General features: G+C 32.2%; 1 non-coding gene across 1 annotated transcript; it reads right to left on the reverse strand.

Annotated features, from left to right (window-relative positions):
* Nucleotides 1-6,124: 6,124 nt before the first annotated feature.
* LOC112496802 (small nucleolar RNA R71) lies at nucleotides 6,125-6,233 on the reverse strand. Its single transcript, XR_003063369.2, has one exon. It is a non-coding gene; the product is annotated as a small nucleolar RNA R71 (small nucleolar RNA).
* Nucleotides 6,234-21,907: the final 15,674 nt, after the last annotated feature.

Raw genomic sequence — 21,907 nt, forward strand, 5'->3', positions numbered from 1 at the left:
CAAGAAGAGCATTTGTTATCCATTTACACTAAACGGTTAAGGACTTGCATGAAGTAACGTTTTTGGATATTATCGGTTAACCGTTTGAAATAATCGGTTAGCCGTTTGTCTCCAGTAACCTGCAAAATGAACATTAGTTAATCCGTTTTCATTTAGCGGTTAAGGGATTGCATAAAGTGGCTTCTCTGGGTATTATCAGTTGACCGTTTAAAATAAACGGTTTGCCGTTTGGCTCCAGTAACCTGCACAACAATTCAGCCTTATCAGTTTTCGTTAATCAGTGCCAGAGGAGGACAACCATCAATTCTGGACGTTATCGGTTAACCGTTTAAAATAAACGGTTCACCGTTAGGTTCCAGTAGCCTTCCCATGTTAGGTGATTTCTGTTAAGCATAACCGGTTAGAGCTTAGGTAATATGTTGCTCTCTGGTGATAATCGGTTAACCGTTTAAAATAAAACGGTTTACCGTTAATTTCCAGTGGCCTCCCTATCTTTTGTGTTTTCCGTTTTTCATAAACGGTTAGAGGTTTAGGGAAAATGTTTGCTCTCTGGCTGTTATCGGTTAACCGTTTAAATAAACGGTGAACCGTTTATAACCAGAATTTCATTTTAAACCAGTTTTTGCAGAGAATCTTTTTTTTTTAATTTTAAAGTCCATCTTTTATGAAGCATGAATGGAATGATTACTAAGGCTCTCGTTTATTAAGAAATAGCTCCAATACTTTTATCAAAAATCATTTAAAATTTGTTATCATCAAAATCAATATTATTAACATATTTATGTTAACAAATTTAACATAGAGTGAATAAAGTAAATGAGAATAAGAGGGAGAAAGATCAAATCTGTTATAGCGTGCTCTCAAAATATTTTCTCTAGCTATAAGGTTGCCTCCCAATAAGCGCTTAGTTTATTGTCTTCAGCCTGACATGGTTCTCAAGTTTCACTCATCAATGTACGTGGGTTCATAAAGTGGAGCCTCCTCTACATTGAGTGTCTGAAAGTTTTCATAGTAAGGCTTCAACTTATGACCATTAACCTTAAACTCTTTACCTGTCTTTAAGCTCCTAATCTCAACTGTACCATGAGAAAAACCATTAATAACAACAAAATGCCCAACCCATCGAGAACTTAACTTACTTGGAAACAACTTAAGGTGAGAATAAAATAGCAAAACTTTCTGTCCAACTTCAAAGTTCTTTCTTAAGATTTGATTATCATGAAAAGTCTTAGTCTTTCCCTTATAGATTCACGAATTCTCATAGGCATTATTTTGAATTTCCTCTAATTCTTGTAGTTGGAGCTTCTTGTGTTGGCCGGCGGCATCTAGTTTCATGTTACATTATTTCACAACCCACCATGCTTTATGTACAAGTTCCACTGGAAGATGACAAGGCTTACCATATACCAACATGTAGAGTGACATACCAATAGGCATTTTATATGCGGTCTTGTATGCCCAAAGTACATCATCAAGACATAGCCTCCAGTCCTTTCTATTCGGATTAACTGTTTTTTCCATGATTGATTTTCACTTCCCTATTAGACACCCCAGCTTGCCTAGTAGTTTGTGGATGGTAGGATGTGGATACCTTGTGAGTGATGTTGTATCCAAAGAGGGCTTCTATTGACCTGTTACAGAAGTGAGTACCTCTGTCCGTAGCAATTGCCTTCGGCATTCCAAACCTTGCAAATATATTACACTTTATAAAATTTACCACAACTTTAAAGTCGTCAGTTTGAGTGGCTTTTGCTTCCACCCATTTTGAAATATAATCAACCACAGGAACAATGTAAAGATTACAAAACAATGAAGGAAATGGTCTCATGAAATCGATGCCCCAGAGATTAAAAATCTCTACTACAATAATGGGAGACTGTGGCATTTGATTTCTAGATCCTAAATTACTTGTTCTCTGACAATGATCACAAGATTTGCAAAACAAATATGCATCCTTAAATAGTAATGCCCAATAAAAACTGGTCGCAAGTACATTAAAGGTTGTTCTCTTTAGTGCAAAATGTCCTCCACAAGCCAGAGTATGAAAAAAAGTGAGAATAGAAGTAAATTCAGTTTCGGGTACGCACCTTCTAATAACTTGATCAGAACAATACTTCTACAAGTATGGCTCATCCCACACATAATATTTTGCATCACTCTTGATCTTGCCCTTTTGTGCATGGGTCAACTCCTCTGGTATTGTTATGGTAACCAAGTAATTTACAATATCTGTGTACCAAGGAGTAATCATACCTACCTGTAATAACTGCTTATTTGGAAAGTTTTCATGCATTGGATGTGCATTTTCCTTATGGGTAAGTCAACTCAAACGATTTGCCACCAAATTCTCAGAACCTCTCTTATCTAGAATCTCTAAGTCAAATTCTTATAATATAAGTATCCATTGAATAAGGTGCAACTTGGCATCCTTTTTTGTGAGCAAGTACCTAATAGCTGCATGGTCAGAGTAAACGATTACTTTAGATCCAATTAAATAAGAATGAAATTTCTCTAAGGCAAAGATAACTGCTAAAAGTTCTTTCTCGGTGGTGGAGTAGTTGAGTTGTACATCATTTAGTGTACGAGAGGCATAGTAGATGACATGAGGAAGCTTGCCCACACGCTGGCCCAACAAGGCTTTAATGCCATAGTCTCTAGCATCGCACATGATCTCAAATGGTAAATCCTAGTTCGGTGGTTGAATCACAGAGACTGATGTCAAAACCTCTTTTAACTTCTCAAAGGCTCTTTCGCACTTTTCATTGAAGTCAAAAGTTGCATCATTTTGAAGTAAATTACAGAAGGGTAATGCCATCTTGGAGAAGTCCTTGATAAACCTGCAATACACTACAACAAAATTGATATATGGTAGCACTAAAAAAATGCTACAAAAAGCAAATGGTAGCATTTTAAGCAATGCTATGTTAGCCCATGTTACTAAAGGTCTTATAAGTTAGTAGCATTTATTGAATGCTACAAATTTGAAAACATAGCACTGAAAAAAAGCTACACAATCATATGTGATTGCTTTGGATAAATGCTACCATTTTAACATCAATAACATTTAAAAATTGCTACTTAATGACATTTAAATCATGACGAAAGTGTTACTGTTATAATCGTTTGCAGCACTTGGAGATGCTACTTCTACTACATTTTTTAATTTTATTAGCAAGAATACCCAAATAAATTAATATAATTGAATTACTAAAACATTTAACCCATTCCATTGATAAACAAAAAATAAGTACAAAATAACAAAAAATAAACTTCATAATCAGATTACAAATTAAAAAAAAAAAGATGCTAAAGCATATACATGTAATTCAAAATTTTTCAAAAAGATTACACACCAAACAAAAAAAAAAACAATTTTTTTTTTATCTTCATTTTGCATCCAGTACTTCTCCAGATGCTCTTTATCATCACAACTGCATCATAAACCACGAACAAGAGACATGGAAGAGTTACATTTTGGAGGAAAAAAAAGTATTAGAGAATCTCATAATGGTTGGAAAAGGAAGCCCACGCCTTTGATGGTGATTAAAGTAGATATGAATCCATGGTACGTTATTCAACTCCATAATCTGAAACCTCTCAAAAAACCATAAAATAAGATAGGCCAATGAAATGAAAAAGATAGAGAATTTGAAGAGAAAGGAATTAAGAATTGAGATTCCCAGATGAATATTAAGCTATGATTTTTCAATATGTGTGATTAGTGTTAAAAATTGCATGTTTATTAAGGGATAAAAATGTTATTTTGTTTTATTAATGTAATTTATATTTGTAATTGTGTAAAATATTGTGAATTTCTAATTATTTTTCTAAATATTTGATTTTTTGTGTTTATTAGGTAAAAATAATAATTTCATGCAATTTGAGGTTCCGAATAAATATATAGATGTCAAATTTGAATTCCGAAAGTCCAAGAAATTATGTCATTGTCGAGGAGGATCCAAGACTTTTGTTGTAAATTTTTACTTTTTTACCACGGTAAATGTGGTAATTGTAAAATTATAAGTTTTTAGCATGTTAGGTATGGTAATTGTTAGTGGAATGTGTTGGATATGCTTGAGTGGATAAGTTAGGTTTATGTTTTATTAGTGGGATTATTAGTGGGTCAAATGTAAAGTTAAGATGTAATTAGATTTTTTTATTTGTGTGGTGAGGATTTACCATGTATTAGTATAAATAGAGGGGGGAGGGGTGAACACACCTCTCCACACCTTCTCTTCTCTTCTTTCCTCCCAAATTCTTCTTCTCGTCTCTCTTTGTAATTTATTTTCAATCAATAAAATTAATTTTATTTCAATTTTCAAATTCCATTTTTAATTATGTGTTTTTCAATTTTAGTAATTTCTTTCATTAAAAAAAAGTTTAGCTAAATATTAATAGTTAGGGGAAGGTGAAACTCTTAGGAAATAAATCTGATTTAATCAAATTTTATTTTTAATTTTATAAATTAAGTTATTTTCTATTTAATTTTATACATATTTTATATTATGAAATTTTGATTTATTGTAGACAAATAAGGGAGTTTGGCACAATAAATTCTTTTTATCTTAATATAAGGTATGGTAAAATGGTATTTTGACTTATTGTAGACAAATTAAATTTTGGCACAATGAATACTTAATCCATCATAAAAGTAAAGGGAAAATAATAATAATTTATATAATTAATCTTTTGGGCAATAAATCTAAAAAAAAGGCAAAAAGAATTTATTAAGTTTTATTTACAACTAAGAGTGAATCCACAACCCTAACTAATTCAATTTCATAGTTTTATTTAAATTAGGTTGTTTATATTTAAGTTTTATTTTCAAATTTTAGATAAAATAAAATAAAAAAATTAAATCTTTTCTCTGTGGATCGAATTCGGACTCACCGAGATATATTATAACTAGACACTCTTATACTTGAGAGTAAATTAAATACTTTTAAGTTGTGTCAAGTTTTTTGCGTCATTGCCGGGGAGAGGTATTTATTTTGTTTTATTTTTCCTTTTATTTTTTTACTTTTTGTGTAAATTTTTGTTTGCCCCCTTTTCCTTTTCTTAAATTCTCTTCTACCCCCACATCTTTCATAATTCTAGTTTCACCCCAACAATTCTCGTTTCTTGCTCATTCTTCTCATAATTATGTTCTGACCCTAAAAGCTTTCCGAATCTTCACTTTCATCCCATATGGCTCAATTTTAAACTTCTAAAAATTACGGTGTGGCCATAAAATTATAAATACTTTGCAATAAGATCCCTAGACGAAATTTCTCACAATAATTAGACTTGAACTTATTTGGACTTAATTTGGACCAAGCAAACTAACTACTAATTTTTTATTTCAGTTTTTTTATTTCGCATTTTTTTCTTTTTATTGGTGGGTTCAACCACCAAAGTTGTTATTTAATTTTAAGTTATTTTATTATTTCACTTTTTTTTGTTAATTTAATTGGTGGGTTCAACCACCAAAATTGTTATTTAATTTTAAGTTATTAATTTTCTTTTGTACACTTATATTATTTGCATATTTAATTTTCATTTTTTTCTTTTTGCAATTTTCCTTTAGTTTTTGTGTTACTAATTTGTTTGTTATCTTTGTGATATAATTATTATATGAGACATTGGTTTTGAACTTCAGGTGGCAGGTTAATTCGTAGATCTCAATCACCACCACCAATCATGGACGAGATTCAAGACGAAAACAATTTAGGCAAACTTAATCCTCCAATTGATCAGTGAGACAACCAATCTCAACATGATCAAAAACAACCGAGAACTTTGAGAGACTACATGAATCCAACAAGAACTAGAGCGTCGTCGTGTATAATATTTCCTCCAGAAGCATCTCGATTTAACTTCAAACCAGCTATTATCCAACTTTTACCAATATTTCATGGTTTAAAATATGAAAATCCATATTTGCATCTAAGAGATTTTAAGGAAGTTTGTAATACATACACAGACCAAAATTGTAGAATGAACATAATTAGATTAAAGCTTTTTCCTTTTTCATTAAAAGATAAAGTTAAAACTTGGCTATAAAACCTTAGATCTGGATCAATAAGAACTTGGAATAACATGCAAGAACTGTTTTTAAAAAAATTCTTTCCACCTCATAGAACAAATTCTTTTAATAGGCAAATCACTTCTTTTACTCAAAAAAATGGAGAAACATTATACCAATGTTGGGATAGGTTTAAAGAATTGCTTAACATATGTCCACACCATGGTTTTGAAACTTGGCGATTGGTCACTTATTTCTACGAGGGCTTAATATCTCAAGCTAGACAAGTTGTAAAAATGATGTGTAATGGTGAATTTAAAGATAAAAATCATGAAGATGCACTAGATTATCTTGACCAATTAGCTGAAAATGCACAATATTGGGATACTGTTGGAACTTTTGAATTGACTAATAAACCACAACCATCTCCATTTAGTGGAGGAATCTACAACCTTAGGGAAGATCATGATTTACAAGCAAAATTTGCATATCTAGTTAGGAAGGTTGAAGCTTTGGAAAAAAAAAAAAGTGATCAACTAAAATATGTTCAAGAAATTGCATGTGATGTTTGTAGTTCTAATGATCATTTCACTCAAGATTGTCCCACTCTGCCTGCACTCAAAGAATGTTTGCATGATCAAGCTAATGTCATCAACACTTTTAACAAGCCAAACCCATCTTCACAGACTTATAATCCTGGTTGGAGAAATCATCCAAATTTTAGTTGGAGTAATAATAATAATGCATAATCTTCACAAGCACCACCTCCACAAAATTTTCAAAATACTCAGCCTTTTGTACCATATGTTCCACCACCATGCAAAAATTTGGAAGATACAATGCATTCATTCATTAGGAAGCAAGATGCTATTAACAATCAAAATGCACAAACTTTTTCTGATTTGAAGGATACTCTTGCTAAAATTGCTTATGCACTCATAATTCAAGAAAAAAGAAAATTTCCAGTTCAACCACAACCAAATCCTAAGATTCAAAATGCACCTATTGACCAAGTTAAGTTAGTTATAACTTTTCAAAGTGGTAAGGTTATTGATCGACCTATTCCTGAACCTTGTGAAAATGAAAATTCAAAGGGTAAGGAAGAACTAGATAAACTTACACCTAGTGAAAAAATAACTAATGTTCCATCTGAACCACTATTTCCGCATGCATTGAATAAACCAAGGAAATCAAACCACTCTTCTGTAATTTATGAAATCTTTAAGCAAGTGAACGTTAACATTCCTCTGTTAGATGCAATCAAGCAGGTACCTTCATATGCCGAATTTTTAAAGGACTTATGCACTGTTAAGAGGAAGTTGAAGGTAAAAAAGAGTGCTTTCATGGTTGAACAGGTAAGTACCATTCTGTCTACTAATAATAAGTTGAAATATAAAGATCCTGGTTGTCCTATTATTTCTTGTATTATTGGAGATCACAAAATTGAGCATGCTTTGTTAGACCTTGGTGCTAGTGTTAATTTGCTTCCACATTCACTTTATCTTCAACTTAATCTTGGTGAGTTAAAATCAACTTCAACTATACTTTTACTTGCCGATAGATCAATTAAAATACCAAAAGGAATAATGGAAGATGTTTTAGTACAAGTTGATAAATTCATATACCCTGTGGATTTTATTGTTTTAGAAACTGAAACTGTTGTGAATAATTATAAACCAATTCCTATAATTTTGGGTCGACCATTTTTAGCAACTGCTAATGCTTTGATTAATTGTAGGAATGGTTTAATGAATTTGTCATTTGGAAATATGACTCTAGAATTGAATGTTTTCAATATGTGTAGGCAAGCTAATGAGGAAAATGAGAATGAAGATGAAATTGTTGAACAAAAAGAATTGTTTGAATCTTGTATAGAGGAGAATGTTCAAAAAGGGAGTTTTCCTGAACTTAGTGATATTTGTTTGGTTAATTCGATTGAATGAAATAAACAACTTGAACATGATACTTCTAATATAAATTTGTTATTTGATTCTCGTCAGACTTTGCAAAAGTGATGATGGGAAACCAAAATTTGAGGAGCTTGGAATCATTGAAAAGACTGAACAACAAGAAGCACCTAAATTGGAATTGAAACCTTTGCCAGAGGGATTAAAGTATGCTTATCTTGGAAAAGCACAAACTTATCCTGTTGTGATTTCTTCGACCTTATCAAGCGACCAAGGAGGTAAGTTACTATCTATTCTTAAAAAGTATAAAAACGCAATTGGATGGACTTTAAATGACATTAAAGGTATTAATCCTTTAATTTGCACACATAGAATCAATTTGGAAGAAAATGCTAAAACATGTCAACAACCTCAAAGAAGATTAAACCCACACATGAAAGAAGTAGTAAAAATAGAAATTCTTAAGTTACATGATGCAGGAATTATCTACCCTATCTCTGATAGTAAGTAGGTAAGTCCTACACAAGTAGTGCCTAAAAAATCTAGAATCACTGTAGTTAGAAATGAAAAAGATGAATTAATTCCAACACGAATTACATCTAGTTGGCACATGTGCATTGATTATAGGAAATTAAATGAAGCCACTAGAAAAGATCATTTTCCATTACCATTTTTTGACCAAATCTTAGAAAGAGTGGCTGCACATCCCTACTACTGCTTTTTAGATGGATATTCAGGTTATTATCAAATTCCTATAGCACTTGAAGACCAAGAAAAAACCACATTTACATGTCCCTTTGGAACATTTACATTTAAAAGAATGTCATTTGGACTTTGTAATGCTCCTGCAACATTTCAAAGATACATGCTAAATATTTTCACTAATATGATTGAACATTATTTAGAGGTCTTTATGGATGATTTGACAGTGTTTGGGAATTCTTTTGATGATTGCCTTGATAATTTGGAAAACGTTTTAAAAAAAGATGTGTTGAAAAACAACTCGTTTTAAATTAGGAAAAATGTCATTACATGGTTACTTCTAGAATTGTTTTGGGTTATGTTGTATCTTTTAAAGGAATTGTAGTAGACAAAGCAAAAATTGAAGTCATATCTAAATTGCCACAACAAAAAATAATTAGAGATGTGCGATCCTTTTTAAGGCATGCATGATTTTATAGGAGGTTTATAAAAAACTTTAGTGTCATATCTAAACTACCTTGTAACTCTTATTAAAAGATGCACCATTTGAATGGACTGATGATTGCCAAAAATCTTTTGAGAAAATAATTTACCTTTTGACATCTGCACCTATTATGCAATCTCCTGATTGGTCTTTGCCTTTTGAATTAATGTGTGATGCAAGTGACTTTGCTATTGGTGCTAGTGTAGGACAAAAAAAGGATTGTAAGTCGTTTGTGATTCATTATGCAAGTAAGACTTTGGATAGTACTCATATTTGCTTGGTTCTAAAACTGTTGTTTTTACTAATCACGCTGCTGTGAGATATTTGATGACTAAACAGGATGCCAAACCAAGACTAATTCGTTGGATTTTGTTACTTCAAGAATTTGACCTCACTATCAAAGATAAAAAGGGTGACGAAAATGTCGTTGCTGATCATTTATCAAAACTCACATATGAAATCTGGACTGATATAACACCTATTAATGATTCCTTTCCTGATGAATTTTTATTATCTGTTACTTTAATACCATGGTATGCTAACATTGTTAATTTCCTTGTTACAGGTAAAATGCCTTCGCAATGGAATACTCAGGAGAAGAAGAAATTTTTGGTTGAAGTAAAGAAATTTTATTGGGATGATCCTTACTTGTTGAAATATTGCCCTGATCAGATTTTTCGACGATGCATTCCTGATAATGAGGTAAGTAGTGTCATTAATTTTTGTCATTATGAAGCATGCGGTTGACACTTTTCTTCAAGAAAAACTACGGCTAAAATTTTGCAACGTGGATTTTATTGGCTTACCATATTCAAAGACACATATGAATTTTGCAAAACTTGTGAAAACTGTCAAAAATTATGATCAATTAGTAAAAGAAACATGATGCCCTTAAATCCCATACTTGAGATTGAAATGTTTAACTGTTGGGGAATTGTTTTCATGGGTCCATTTCCACCATCTTTTGGAATTGTGTACATATTAGTTGCAGTTGATTATGTCTCAAAATAGATTGAAGCAATGTCTTGTCGAAATAATGATAGTAAAACTGTCGTTAAATTTTTAAGAGAAAACATTTTAAGTCATTTGAGTCTTTAATGAAAAAAATATGGAATTACACATAAAATTGCTACCCCTTATCATCTACAAACAAATGGTCAAGTTAAATTAGCAAATAGGGAGATAAAACAAATTTTAGAAAAAACAGTTCACCCAAACCGCAAATATTGGTCTCTTCGATTGACTGATGCACTTTGGGCATACCGTACTACATTTAAAACATCTTTAGGAATGTCACCCTATCGGCTAATTTATGGTAAACCTTGTCACTTACCTGTTGAACTTGAGCATAAATCATTTTGGGCTATTAAAGCTTTTAATTCAAATTTGGATGATGCTGGCAATGTGCAAAAATTACAATTGAATGAACTTGAGGAATTAAGAAATGATGCATATGAAAATTCAAGAATTATTAAGGCAAGAACAAAAATTTTTCATGATAAAAGAATTTTTCGAAAAACATTTGAAATTGGTCAAAAATGGTTGCTTTATAATTCTCGTCTTCATTTGTTTCCAGGAAAGTTAAAGTCAAAGTGGAGTGGCCCATTTATTGTAAAAAATGTATATCCACATGGGGCTGTAGAAATTGAGAATCCAAAAAATAGTGTCACATTTAAAGTTAACGAACAAAGAATAAAGCCTTATATGGAAAACCAATCACGTGAACTAAGCACCGAAATAAATTTGAGTGACCCACAAAATCTTGATTAAGTTTTTAATGAGTGCTTTAACTTTTCACTGTTGTTTTACCATTTGAATTGTTTGACCGTCTTGAATGATACGTGTTGTGATGTTTCTTACTTAAGTGTATTTAATAATTGTGTTTTTTTCATCATTATACATCATGAGCACCTCAATAAGGAAGATTCTATTCACACATCTTAAAAGACTTTTACGAATAAGATTTCACTTGAGAAGATTGATACAAAGCTGTAAATCACATTTAATTTGGGAACGACAACCACCAGAATTAGTGGCCTACGTTGAGGATCAAGAAAGACAACTCAGAGCAATAGAGCGTGGTATATATGAATTTCAATTAGAGCTCGAGGTTAACTCAATGAGAGGATGAATGTAAATTCATTTTCCTTTGTACATATTGTGTTTCTCTTTTGTTGTTCGCTTTCACATTTGATTTGATTCTGAAGATTTGATTTTGGTGTGTGTTGATTTATTTTCCCATATAAATGGCGGATAACGGTACTCCGTGACTTCTTAAGTCGGTATCTTCAGTTTCCCACAATAACTGAAATCTCAAAATCAAGCATGGAAGAAATACAACATAAATTGCATAAGCATTTTCCTTCTCTCCCTCAAAATGCACTCAAAAACATTTACAAAGCTCGTTGTGAAAGATTGCGTTTGTTAATGATCAAGGAAATTCCTTTTGATATTTGTTGGTTAATTGAAGCAAAGGTCCGATTAGCTAGTGAGTTTCCTGATCTATTTATTTCTTACATACCTGGTTTTGGTAAAAGCACATTTGCTAAAAAACAAAGAGCTAGAAGACTTGGCTCAGAATGTCATAATTGTGTACGACTTAGTTGCAAACTAGAAGTTCGTAAACCTTTAGGAATGGTTTCTGATAATCGAGAAGATAAAATTAAATTCGTCAAAGATGGCATGAGTAAAGAATCATTGGATGATATCTTACGATCTCTTGAGACGCATCGAAGCGGACATGTGCAATATGAGATACACAGGTTATGGAGACTATTCCAAAAAGAATGTGCACAGTTTAGTCTTGGGAATCTGACTCAAAAAGACCTTGTTTGCTAGTTTATAAGAAAATTGGATGGGAAGCCTATCCTCGACCCATAGGGGGCGTTCAAGCCGTTATTAGATGTAAAACCAAAAGAAGATGTGAGCCACAATCACAATTACCAGTAAATATCCTTTTACTTTATTGTTCTTTTATCATTTGCATTATTGCATTTAATAGTGTGATTTTGTATTTAATCATTATTTGTTTTCTTTTACTTTTTTTTCTTTTCACTGTTTGCTTTTCTTTTTACTGTTTGTTTTTTAATAATTGAGACATGAGCTTTACGCATCATCTGACAAATACAACAACCCATTTACAGTTGTTTCTCATTTTGTCTGTCACTCAGATCTTTAAATAAGAGCTCTTTTTCCAAACTACTCACAACTTTTTTTTGAAAATTATTCTAATGGCAGCATCTTCGAGTAGACAATTCAAAAATATTTGTGTGCTCTCTAGATTTCATTATGGAAAATACAAAGAGTTCGTTCAAGCAGCTGTAGATCTTAGTCATGCCATAGCTGAGAGGAATCTGCACCTTGTATATGGAGGAGGTGACCGAGGGTTATCAAAACTTGTTTCAGAAGCTGTTTTTATTAGAGGAAACCAAGTACTAGATATCATTCCACAAGCCTTAAAACCTCTGGGATGCATGTCTGATGTACCAATTGGAGAAGAGTTAGTTGTCTTAAGTATGCAAGAGCGAATAACTGAGATGTTAAATCATGCTGACGCTTTCATTTTCTTGCTAGGAGATCTTGCAACTTTAGAGGCATTAATTACATTGACATCTTGAGCCCATTTAAACATCCATAAAAAACCCATTGGTTTACTAAATGTTAATAATTTTTTTGATGGGTTGCTCACATTCATTAACCATGCAATTAATAATCATTTTATTCCAATCTCTGCGAAAAATCTCTTTATTTGTGCTTCTACTGCTAATGAGTTACTTGATCTTTTACAAACTTACAAACCAGAGCCAGATCCTAAGACATTGGCATTGGAATAGTCGACTAATGATGGTAACCCTAGCCCTAGTAAGAAGTACAAGTTGGACTTAACTCTTCAGTTGTAACTATCTTCTTAGAGCTATGAGGTTATGTCTTCTAAACTCTACTTCTTTCCTTTAAGTCATTGAGGACAATGTCTTATTCAGGTTGGGGGGAGGGAATAGTTGACAATTGTGGAATATAGCAAATCCTAGTAATGCTTTTGTCGAAGATGACAGAATATGGGGTGTAGCGACTCTAGAAACGCATCTTCAACGGCTTGTTCAGGTGTGATCTTTCCTATTTCTTCTTTTATTATTTTTTTATTTGTTTTCCTTTTTGCATGCATATTTTTAAATTATGAATAATGTTTAAATTAGGTTGGGGGGAAGGAATAATTGACGTAAATTGTAAATAGGTGTGTTTATCTTTTTTTTAAAAAAAACCAAAAACAACAATTTTTTTGTGTCTATGATGGCTGTGTAAAGAGTCACAACTTTTGAGACGCATCCTAATAGTCTTGTTGTATTATATTTTGATTTTAAAATTCATAATAAGTTGTTTTTGTTCCCTCTTCTTTGAATTACTCAAATTTGTGAACTCTCGTCCATTTAGTTATAAAGTTATTTTGTTGTTACTCATTTAACAGGTATTATTAAATCATTCTTCACACACACACTATGACACATACTAGTGGGTTGTAAGTTAAAATTTTTGCAGCATTTAGTTCTTTTAATTTATTAGGGATAATATCTAAGGTTGTAGAAAGTGTATATTGCAAAAAACAAAAAAAGAGGTGAAAAAAAATTAAAAAAAAGAAAAAAAGAGAAAAAGAAAAAAAATTAAATGAGTTTAATTTTGTTATATCTAGAACCCGAGTAATTAAGTCCATAGGGGTGTTTTAACACCTAGTGCCCTAAAGTCAACTGGTCTGGGAGTCACTGGCCTAAAGCTCGCTACATGAGTTATAGATATATTGTTTGCTTATTTATTAAAAACCTAAGTAATTAAGGTCGTAGGGGCGTTTCAACACCTAATGCCCTAAGGTCAACTGATCTGGGAGTCACTGACCTAAAGCTTGCTACATGAGTTAGAAATGCAATTTTAAAAAAAAGCTTGAATAATCTACTGTCTGAAGATAGAATTTCTAATGAGTTTTAGAATGAAAATGTTGTTTTCTTTTAATAAAACCCCATAAGTATTGTGTTAATTACTTGAGCACAAAAGAAGGTTTATGATATTCTGGATAATGAGTGGACGACCAAGAATTAAAAAAAAATTTGGAAGAGTTTATTTATTTGGTAGTTTAGAGGATAGATGAACAACTATTAACTTGCATGTGAATTTTGTAAATCTTAATTTAATATAACGATTTAATTGCTAGGGGCTAGCAATAAGCTAGTTGGGGGGTGTGATTAGTGTTAAAAATTGCATGTTTATTAAGGGATAAAAATGTTATTTTGTTTTATTAATGTAATTTATATTTGTAATTATATAACATATTGTGAATTTCTAATTATTTTTCTAAATATTTGATTTTTTGTATTTTTGTGTGTTTATTAGATAAAAAGAATAATTTCATGCAATTTGAGGCTCCGAACAAATGTATGGATGTCAAATTTGGATTCCGGAAGTCTGAGAAATTATGTCATTGTCGAGGAGGATCCAAGACTTTTGTTGTAAATTTTTACGTTTTTACCACGGTAAATGTTTTATCATGTCAGGTATGGTAATTGTTAGTGGAATGTGTTGGATATGCTTGAGTGGATAAGTTAGGTTTATGTTTTATTAGTGAGATTATTAGTGGGACAAATGTAAGGTTAAAATTAGATTTTTTTGTTTGTGTGGTGAGGATTTACCATATATTAGTATAAATAGAGAGGGGGGTGAACACACCTCTCCATACCTTCTCTTCTCTACTTTCCCCCCAAATTCTTCTTCTCATCTCTCTTTGTAATTTATTTTCAATCAATAAAATTAGTTTTATTTCAATTTTCAAATTCCATTTTTAATTATGTGTTTTTCAATTTTAGTAATTTCCTTTATTAAAAAAATGTTTAGCTAAATATTAATAGTTAGGGGAAGGTGAAACTCTTAGGAAATAAATATGATTTTATCAAATTCTATTTTTAATTTTATAAATTAAGTTATTTTCTATTTAATTTTATACGTATTTTATATTATGAAATTTTGATTTATTATAGACAAACAAGGGAGTTTGGCACAATAAATTCTTTTTATCTTAATATAAGGTATGGTAAAATGGTATTTTAACTTATTGTAGACAAATTAAATTTTGGCACAATGAATACTTAATCCATCATAAAATTAAAGGGAAAATAATAATAATTTATATAATTAATCTTTTGGGCAATAAATCTAAAAAAATGGCAACAAGAATTTATTAAGTTTTATTTACAACTAAGAGTGAATCCACAACCCTAACTAATTCAATTTCATAGTTTTATTTAAATTAAGTTGTTTATATTTAAGTTTTATTTTCAAATTTTAGATAAAATAAAATAAACAAATTAAATATTTTCTCTGTGGATCAACCTCGGACTCACCGAGATATATTATAACTAGGCACTCTTATACTTGAGAGTAAATCAAACATTTTTAAGTCGTGTCAGTGTGTTCTTCAAATAAAGATCTGAATGCTTATGCCTTAAAATTTCGGTGAGGAGACAAGGGAATAAAGAAGGGACTTTGTTTTCTTTCCCTCCCAATGTTGCATATTTTGAAGATCAAAATATTTGGTTGCCGCTTATTCTTTCATTTTGGCGGTACATAGGTTTTCATTTTTATTTCTCTTTCTCTCATTTTGTAGCTATCTTTAAGTGCTACTATATATAACAACGTTTGGTATCATTTTTAAAGTGCTGTATTATTTATAAGTTTACATATCATTTTGAAATATGCTACTAATTACAGATAAATGTTACAAAAAATTAAATGTTACAATTTGAACAATTTATTGTAATTTTCTTCTAAAAATGCTACAATAGATTGACATTTCGTAACATTATGAAAAACGTGCTACTATCAAATGCTACCAAAAGTCATATTTGTTGTTGTGATAGAAACCTGCATGACTAATAAAAGAACAAACCTCCTTCAAACTAGTGGGAGGTGGTAAGGAGCGAATAAGATCTATTTTAGATTTATCAATTCAATCTCCCTTTCGGAAATAACATGTCCCAATACAATACCTTGATTAACCATAAAATGACATTTTTCCTAATTAAGCATAAGATTAGTGTCAACGTATCGTTTGAGCACAAGTATAAAGTTATCTAAATATCTATCGAAAGAATTACCATAAATCATAAAATCATCCATAAATACCTCAATGATGTTTTTCACCTAATCAGAAAAAATACTCATCATACACCTTTGAAAAGTGGCAAGAGCGTTACATAGACTAAGTGGCATACGTAGGTAAGCAAATGTGCCGAAGGGGCATGTGAAGGTCGTTTTCTCTTAGTCTTCCAGAGTGATAACGATTTGATTATAACCTGAGTAACCATCATGAAAACAATAATGAAAGTGACCACTTAACCTTTTAAGCATTTGATCAATAAATGGCAAAGGAAAATGATCATTGCAAGTGGCTACATTCATTTTACGATAGTCAATGCAAACTCTCCACCTAGTTTGAACTCTAGTTGGCACAAGCTCGTTTTCTTCATTTTTGACCACTGTGATGCCCGATGTTTTTAGAACTACCTGTACAAGACTCACCCATTTACTATCAGAAATGGGATAGATAATCCCTACATTAAGGAGTTTCAATATCTCATTTTTTACAACTTCCATCATTTGTGGGTTAAGGCAGCGTTGTGCATCTCTCGTTGGTTTAGACCCTTCCTCTAATAAAATGCGATGTATACACATGGAAGAACTAATTTCCTTAATGTCGGTAATGGTCCAGCCAATCGCCATCTTGTGAACCCAAAGCACCCTATTTAGCTTTTCTTGTTGAACTGGGGTTTTAGAAATTATGACAGGAAGTGTTTCATTCTCACCTAAGTAAATATATTACAGATGCTCTAGGAGTGGCTTAAGTTCTAAGGTATGCGCCTGCATAACTGAAAGTAAAAGTTTCTTGTTCGATAAAGGCAATTCTAGGTAAGAAACATTATACCTATTTGTATGTAATGGGGTTGCTCTATTTAAGATCGCCATGGCTTCCTCTACCCCATTATTCAACTTTATTAAATTTACTTGTTCCTTAGAATCCTCTTTTGTAAGATTTTTGCTGATGGTAATTTCAAAACTATCATTACCGAATAACTAAAAGAAATCTTGCACCAAGATACTAATATCATCTATGGCAAAGACATAATGTACGTAACTGGGATACCTCATTACCTCAAAGATATTAAAACAAATTATTTAATCATTGAATTTCATTGTGAGGGTTGCATCATGAATATCAATCTTGGTTCGGGTTGTCTTAAGAAATGGTCGCCCCAATAAAATAGGCGTGGGATTGGACGATGACTCATCCTCCATTTCAATGATATAAAAATCAGTTAGAATTTGATTCTCCAAGTGTTGGAGTTATGTTTGGGTAGTCTGTTGGAACTGCATAGGGTTAGTAGTAAGAGTTTTTACAAGATCTTCTAGAGAAGTACCTTGATTTTGAGAAGATAGAGGTGGCCGGACTTGATAAGCTTGTTGCATCCGTTGTTGGGGGTAGCCTGGTGGTCGAGATGGTATTATATTTAGAATGCTTTATTTTTGGTTCCCATACCTAAGATTAAGATGATCCTTCCAACTTTCATTATAAAAATTAGAGTAGAGATCATACATTTGTCTTGGTTGGCCTAAGAACCTGTTAACTGCATTAGCCTGCTCGTGGGAATTCTCTTGGAGAGTAGGGCACATATCAGTCACATTCTTGACCATGGAATATACGCCACACGGTCTCACTTGTTGCCCTAGGGCTAATTGTTGCACCAAAGAAGTAAGATTTGAAACTTGTTGCTCTTGGGAAGTAGTACTTACCTTATTGACTCGCTTAGGTGGTGGCAGTAGATCGTTCTTGATGTTGAACTGTTGGGAATTAGCAGCCATGTTAGCAATGAGATTTCAGGTTGTTTCTGGTGTCTTGTCCACGAGTGCTCCTCCACTAGCGGCATCAATCATACTCTTATCCATAGGTATTAGACCTTCATAAAAGTAGTGAATAAGGAGTTGATCATTTAACTAATGGTGAGGGCAACTAGCATATAGCCTTTTGAATTGTTCCCAATAGTCGTATAGTGACTCTCCATTATTTTGTCAAATTCCACCATTTGTTTTCGAATGCTACCAGCTTTTGATGCTAGGAAGTATTTCTCCAAAAATAACCAACGCATCTCATTCCATGTAGTGATAGTACCGTAGGGAAGATATTACAACAATTCCTTATCTGAATTTGTCAAAGAGAATGGGATGGCCATTATCTTAACTCGCCCTTCAGAAACTCCGGCTGGTTTTATTGTGGAGCATACCACATGGAACTCCTCCAAGTGCTTATTTGGGTCTTGTTCTACAAGGCCATGAAAAGTAGAAAGAAGATTAATCATGCCATATTTGAGTTCAAAGTTTACCTGAGGATTTGGATTCTCAATGCATAATGGTTGCTGGTCCAATTTAGGAGTTGCCAACTCTTTAAGTGTTTGGTTGTTGTTCTGAGCCATTGGTTCGGGTTCTGGGCTACTGGCTCTGTCTTCGAGAGTGAAATGTGGATGGTAAAATCGAGTTCTAAATGTGATGAGGTTGCTCTAAGCTATTCGAGTTTCAGTCGAATGTCCTTTATGCTCATGAAAATCTAAATATAGAATAGAAAATAACTAATTAAAATAAATAAATAAAATGAGAAAAAAATAAGTAAAAATGATAAAATAAAATGAGTGATAATAAACAAACGAGACGCTAGTCCCTGGCAACGGCGGCAAAAATTTGGTATTGTCGTTAAGGTGCACCAAATTTAAAACCTTACTAATAATATAAATAACTAGTACAGAGCGAGTAAAGATCGATCCCACGAGGACTATGCTAGTTGTATTTATTATCAACTCTAAAGCAGGATTTATAATAAAATAATCGTAGTAATAACAATAGTACTAATAATATAAATTTTTAAATAAATAGCAAGACAGAAAGGAATTAAAACTACAAAAACAATAATTTAATAAAAATCCTAATTAAAGGAGAAAGAAATAATAATGATGAAAACTTTGGATAAAGGATCATTCGCTACAACCAAACATGCATATAATATATCAATTCTATCATCAATTTCGATTGAAACTATCAATCGTAGGCAACAATAAGCTATGTTAGTGTCAATCTTTCCTTAGTGTGTCGTTAGGCAAAACACGCTCTTCACCTAATCTCTAACTATTAAATAATTTAAAACAAGCTCTTTAAATTTAAGATAATGAAAGCATTAAGCTGAGAAATATATTAGGTTGATCTAGGTAATAAACACACAAGGTCGGATTATTCAACCTAGGTTATGTTCTCCAATGGAAATCATTGATTCCAACTTACTACTAATGATTAAAATATCAAGACAATTACGGATCAAGAATTATAATCTAGCAATAGAATTTATTCAAGTCCTATCTAATTGGCCCCTCAAATAAGACAAGAATATAATCATAAATATTAATTATAGAAGAGCATAAACAATATCAATTAAATAAATTTAATGATAGAAATTGAACATTAATCATATGACATGTTTGGGGCTTTGAGTTCACCCTTAACCAAATAGAAAATCTAACCTAACATAACTAAATTGGGAATAAGAGAGTTGATAAAACCAATCATGAAGATTAATTCAAAGGGCTAACTCTGCTTTACTTCCTTCCGGCTTCTCCTTTTCTTTTCTTCTCTTCTTGTCGCTGCTGCTGCGTATATGTGGCTGCTGATTCCCTAAATCAAAACCCAAAAGTTGGCTTTTTATTATGCCCATGGTTGGCTGAATCCTTATTGAATTTTATTTCTGATTAAAAGCAATTAATTTGTTTCCTTTAATTGCCATGCACACGCCATTTCAATTCTTTATTTCCAATGCATTGTCCACCAATTGTTTAGGCAATTCACGTGCATGCTTAATGAAATATGGCTATTTCCTTTTTTGTTGAATTTGCTTCCTAGATTAACCAATCAGCCAGCCAACGCCACTTTAATGCTTGCACATGCTTGCCTATGCTGTTATCCTTTAAGATTCTTGATTCCAATTGAATTAAGCCACCAAATTGAATTAAATTCAATTTCCTCTTTAATCTCAACGTGATGGTCATAATCTTCTGAATATGCATGAATTAGTTTTGATGGCATCAATTTTCTTGGTTTCCAAAAATCTTCAATTATTTCCTTTTCTAATTCCTTCAAGTAGATTTCTTCTTAAATACTCCGATTTAATTTCTCTTTAGTCTTAGAATATACCTTAAATAACAAAATAAGAAAACTAAGATAAAAATTAACACAATAAAATATAATTTACTAAGTTAAACTTAACTAAAATAACAAGAATATTTAAGACCAAAATAGAAAAAGATGGAGAAATTAATTAGTAAAATATAGAGAAAATATGCACTTATCAAAAGGAAGAGGAACCTCCAATTGTGACTCCCAAAAGCAAGGGAAAAGAAAAAATCTTGATCGAAGAGGAGTCTGAGATAGAGGAAGAAGAGGATGTCAGCGATAGAGGAAGCCATCAGCAGAACTATAAGAACAGAATAATCACGGAGGAGTCTAAGGGAACTCATTGCGAGCATCACTTCTGAGAAACCAGTAGCTACAACTCCTTTATCAACTGCCATAAAGAAAACTCCCACAAAGTCTCTTGTCCCATCAGCAACGGTGTCCAACAACAGAAAAGGGCCACAACCTTCTCGAGGTGCTGCAGCATTGCGAGCACCAGAAGAACCAAAACCCAAGAAAACAAAGCAAACTCTGCCCAAAGTTACAGAAACTGTTGGAACCCCTCCAATCAGTCCAACCAAAATCTAGACAAAGAAATAGACAGTTATTGCACCACTAGGTTCACCAAAAGAACGTTTGACAAGTGGATTAAAAAAGTAATGACGCTTTATAGCATGTGCTGCAGTGTAGCTTCCAACACCAGAGGAATTTCCCCTGCCAGTCTAGTTTAGCTTTGTAATTTTTGAATCTTTTCTTTTCTTTATTTTATCTTTTTTATTTTGTATTTTTTTATTTTAAGTGTATGTATGTTTGCCTTTAATTTATTTTGGGTACATGTAAGGACACAACACCTCTCAAGTTTAGGGGGGTTGTGTTATGATGTAATATGTTTATGAATGTATGTGTTTGTATTGTGTGTGCAACGCTGTTTTCTAGCATTTGTATTTGGATTAGAAAACCCAATGAGGATGAATTAAGTGATGGAATGTAGGATTAATGACTCCCAAGTAGAGACAAATTATAAATGAGGGTTGAAACTCTGTCTTAACACTTAGTCTTTGTTTGAGTTTTGTTGCATGTTGTAGCAAAACCAGGTAGAAAATATCAATAGTCTAAGGTTTAAAAATATCTTAAGTTTGGGGGAACCTGAAAATTTTTTCATAATTATCACAAATTGTGCTAGTTATGAAATAAAATTATGCTTCAATGACTCAGTTGCTAAGTAACCAGGGCTGAGTATGTACCCCATATGCAAACTTGAGTAAAAAGGCAGTAAGAGTTATAAGCATTGTTGTAGCAACCAAAATAGCAAGAAGGGTTCTCTATTTAGGATACTGAGTAGTCAAGTCTGTTCATGAACCCCATGTTCAACCTTGAGTTATAGGTGTCTAAAGATAAGACTATGTTATAGCATCTTAGATATTTTTGTTGCAGCAACTCTTAGCTGTACATTGATCAACTAATGGGGTGTCATCATTATTAGTGATAGGCATTCACATGAAAAATCAATGTTACACTGAAGGGTATATCAAAACAAATGGAAAGAAAGTGATAATTGATGTAGCACAG

The sequence above is a fragment of the Citrus sinensis genome, chromosome 4 (assembly GCF_022201045.2).
Source record: "Citrus sinensis cultivar Valencia sweet orange chromosome 4, DVS_A1.0, whole genome shotgun sequence".
In the NCBI taxonomy this organism is placed as follows: Eukaryota; Viridiplantae; Streptophyta; class Magnoliopsida; order Sapindales; family Rutaceae; genus Citrus; species Citrus sinensis.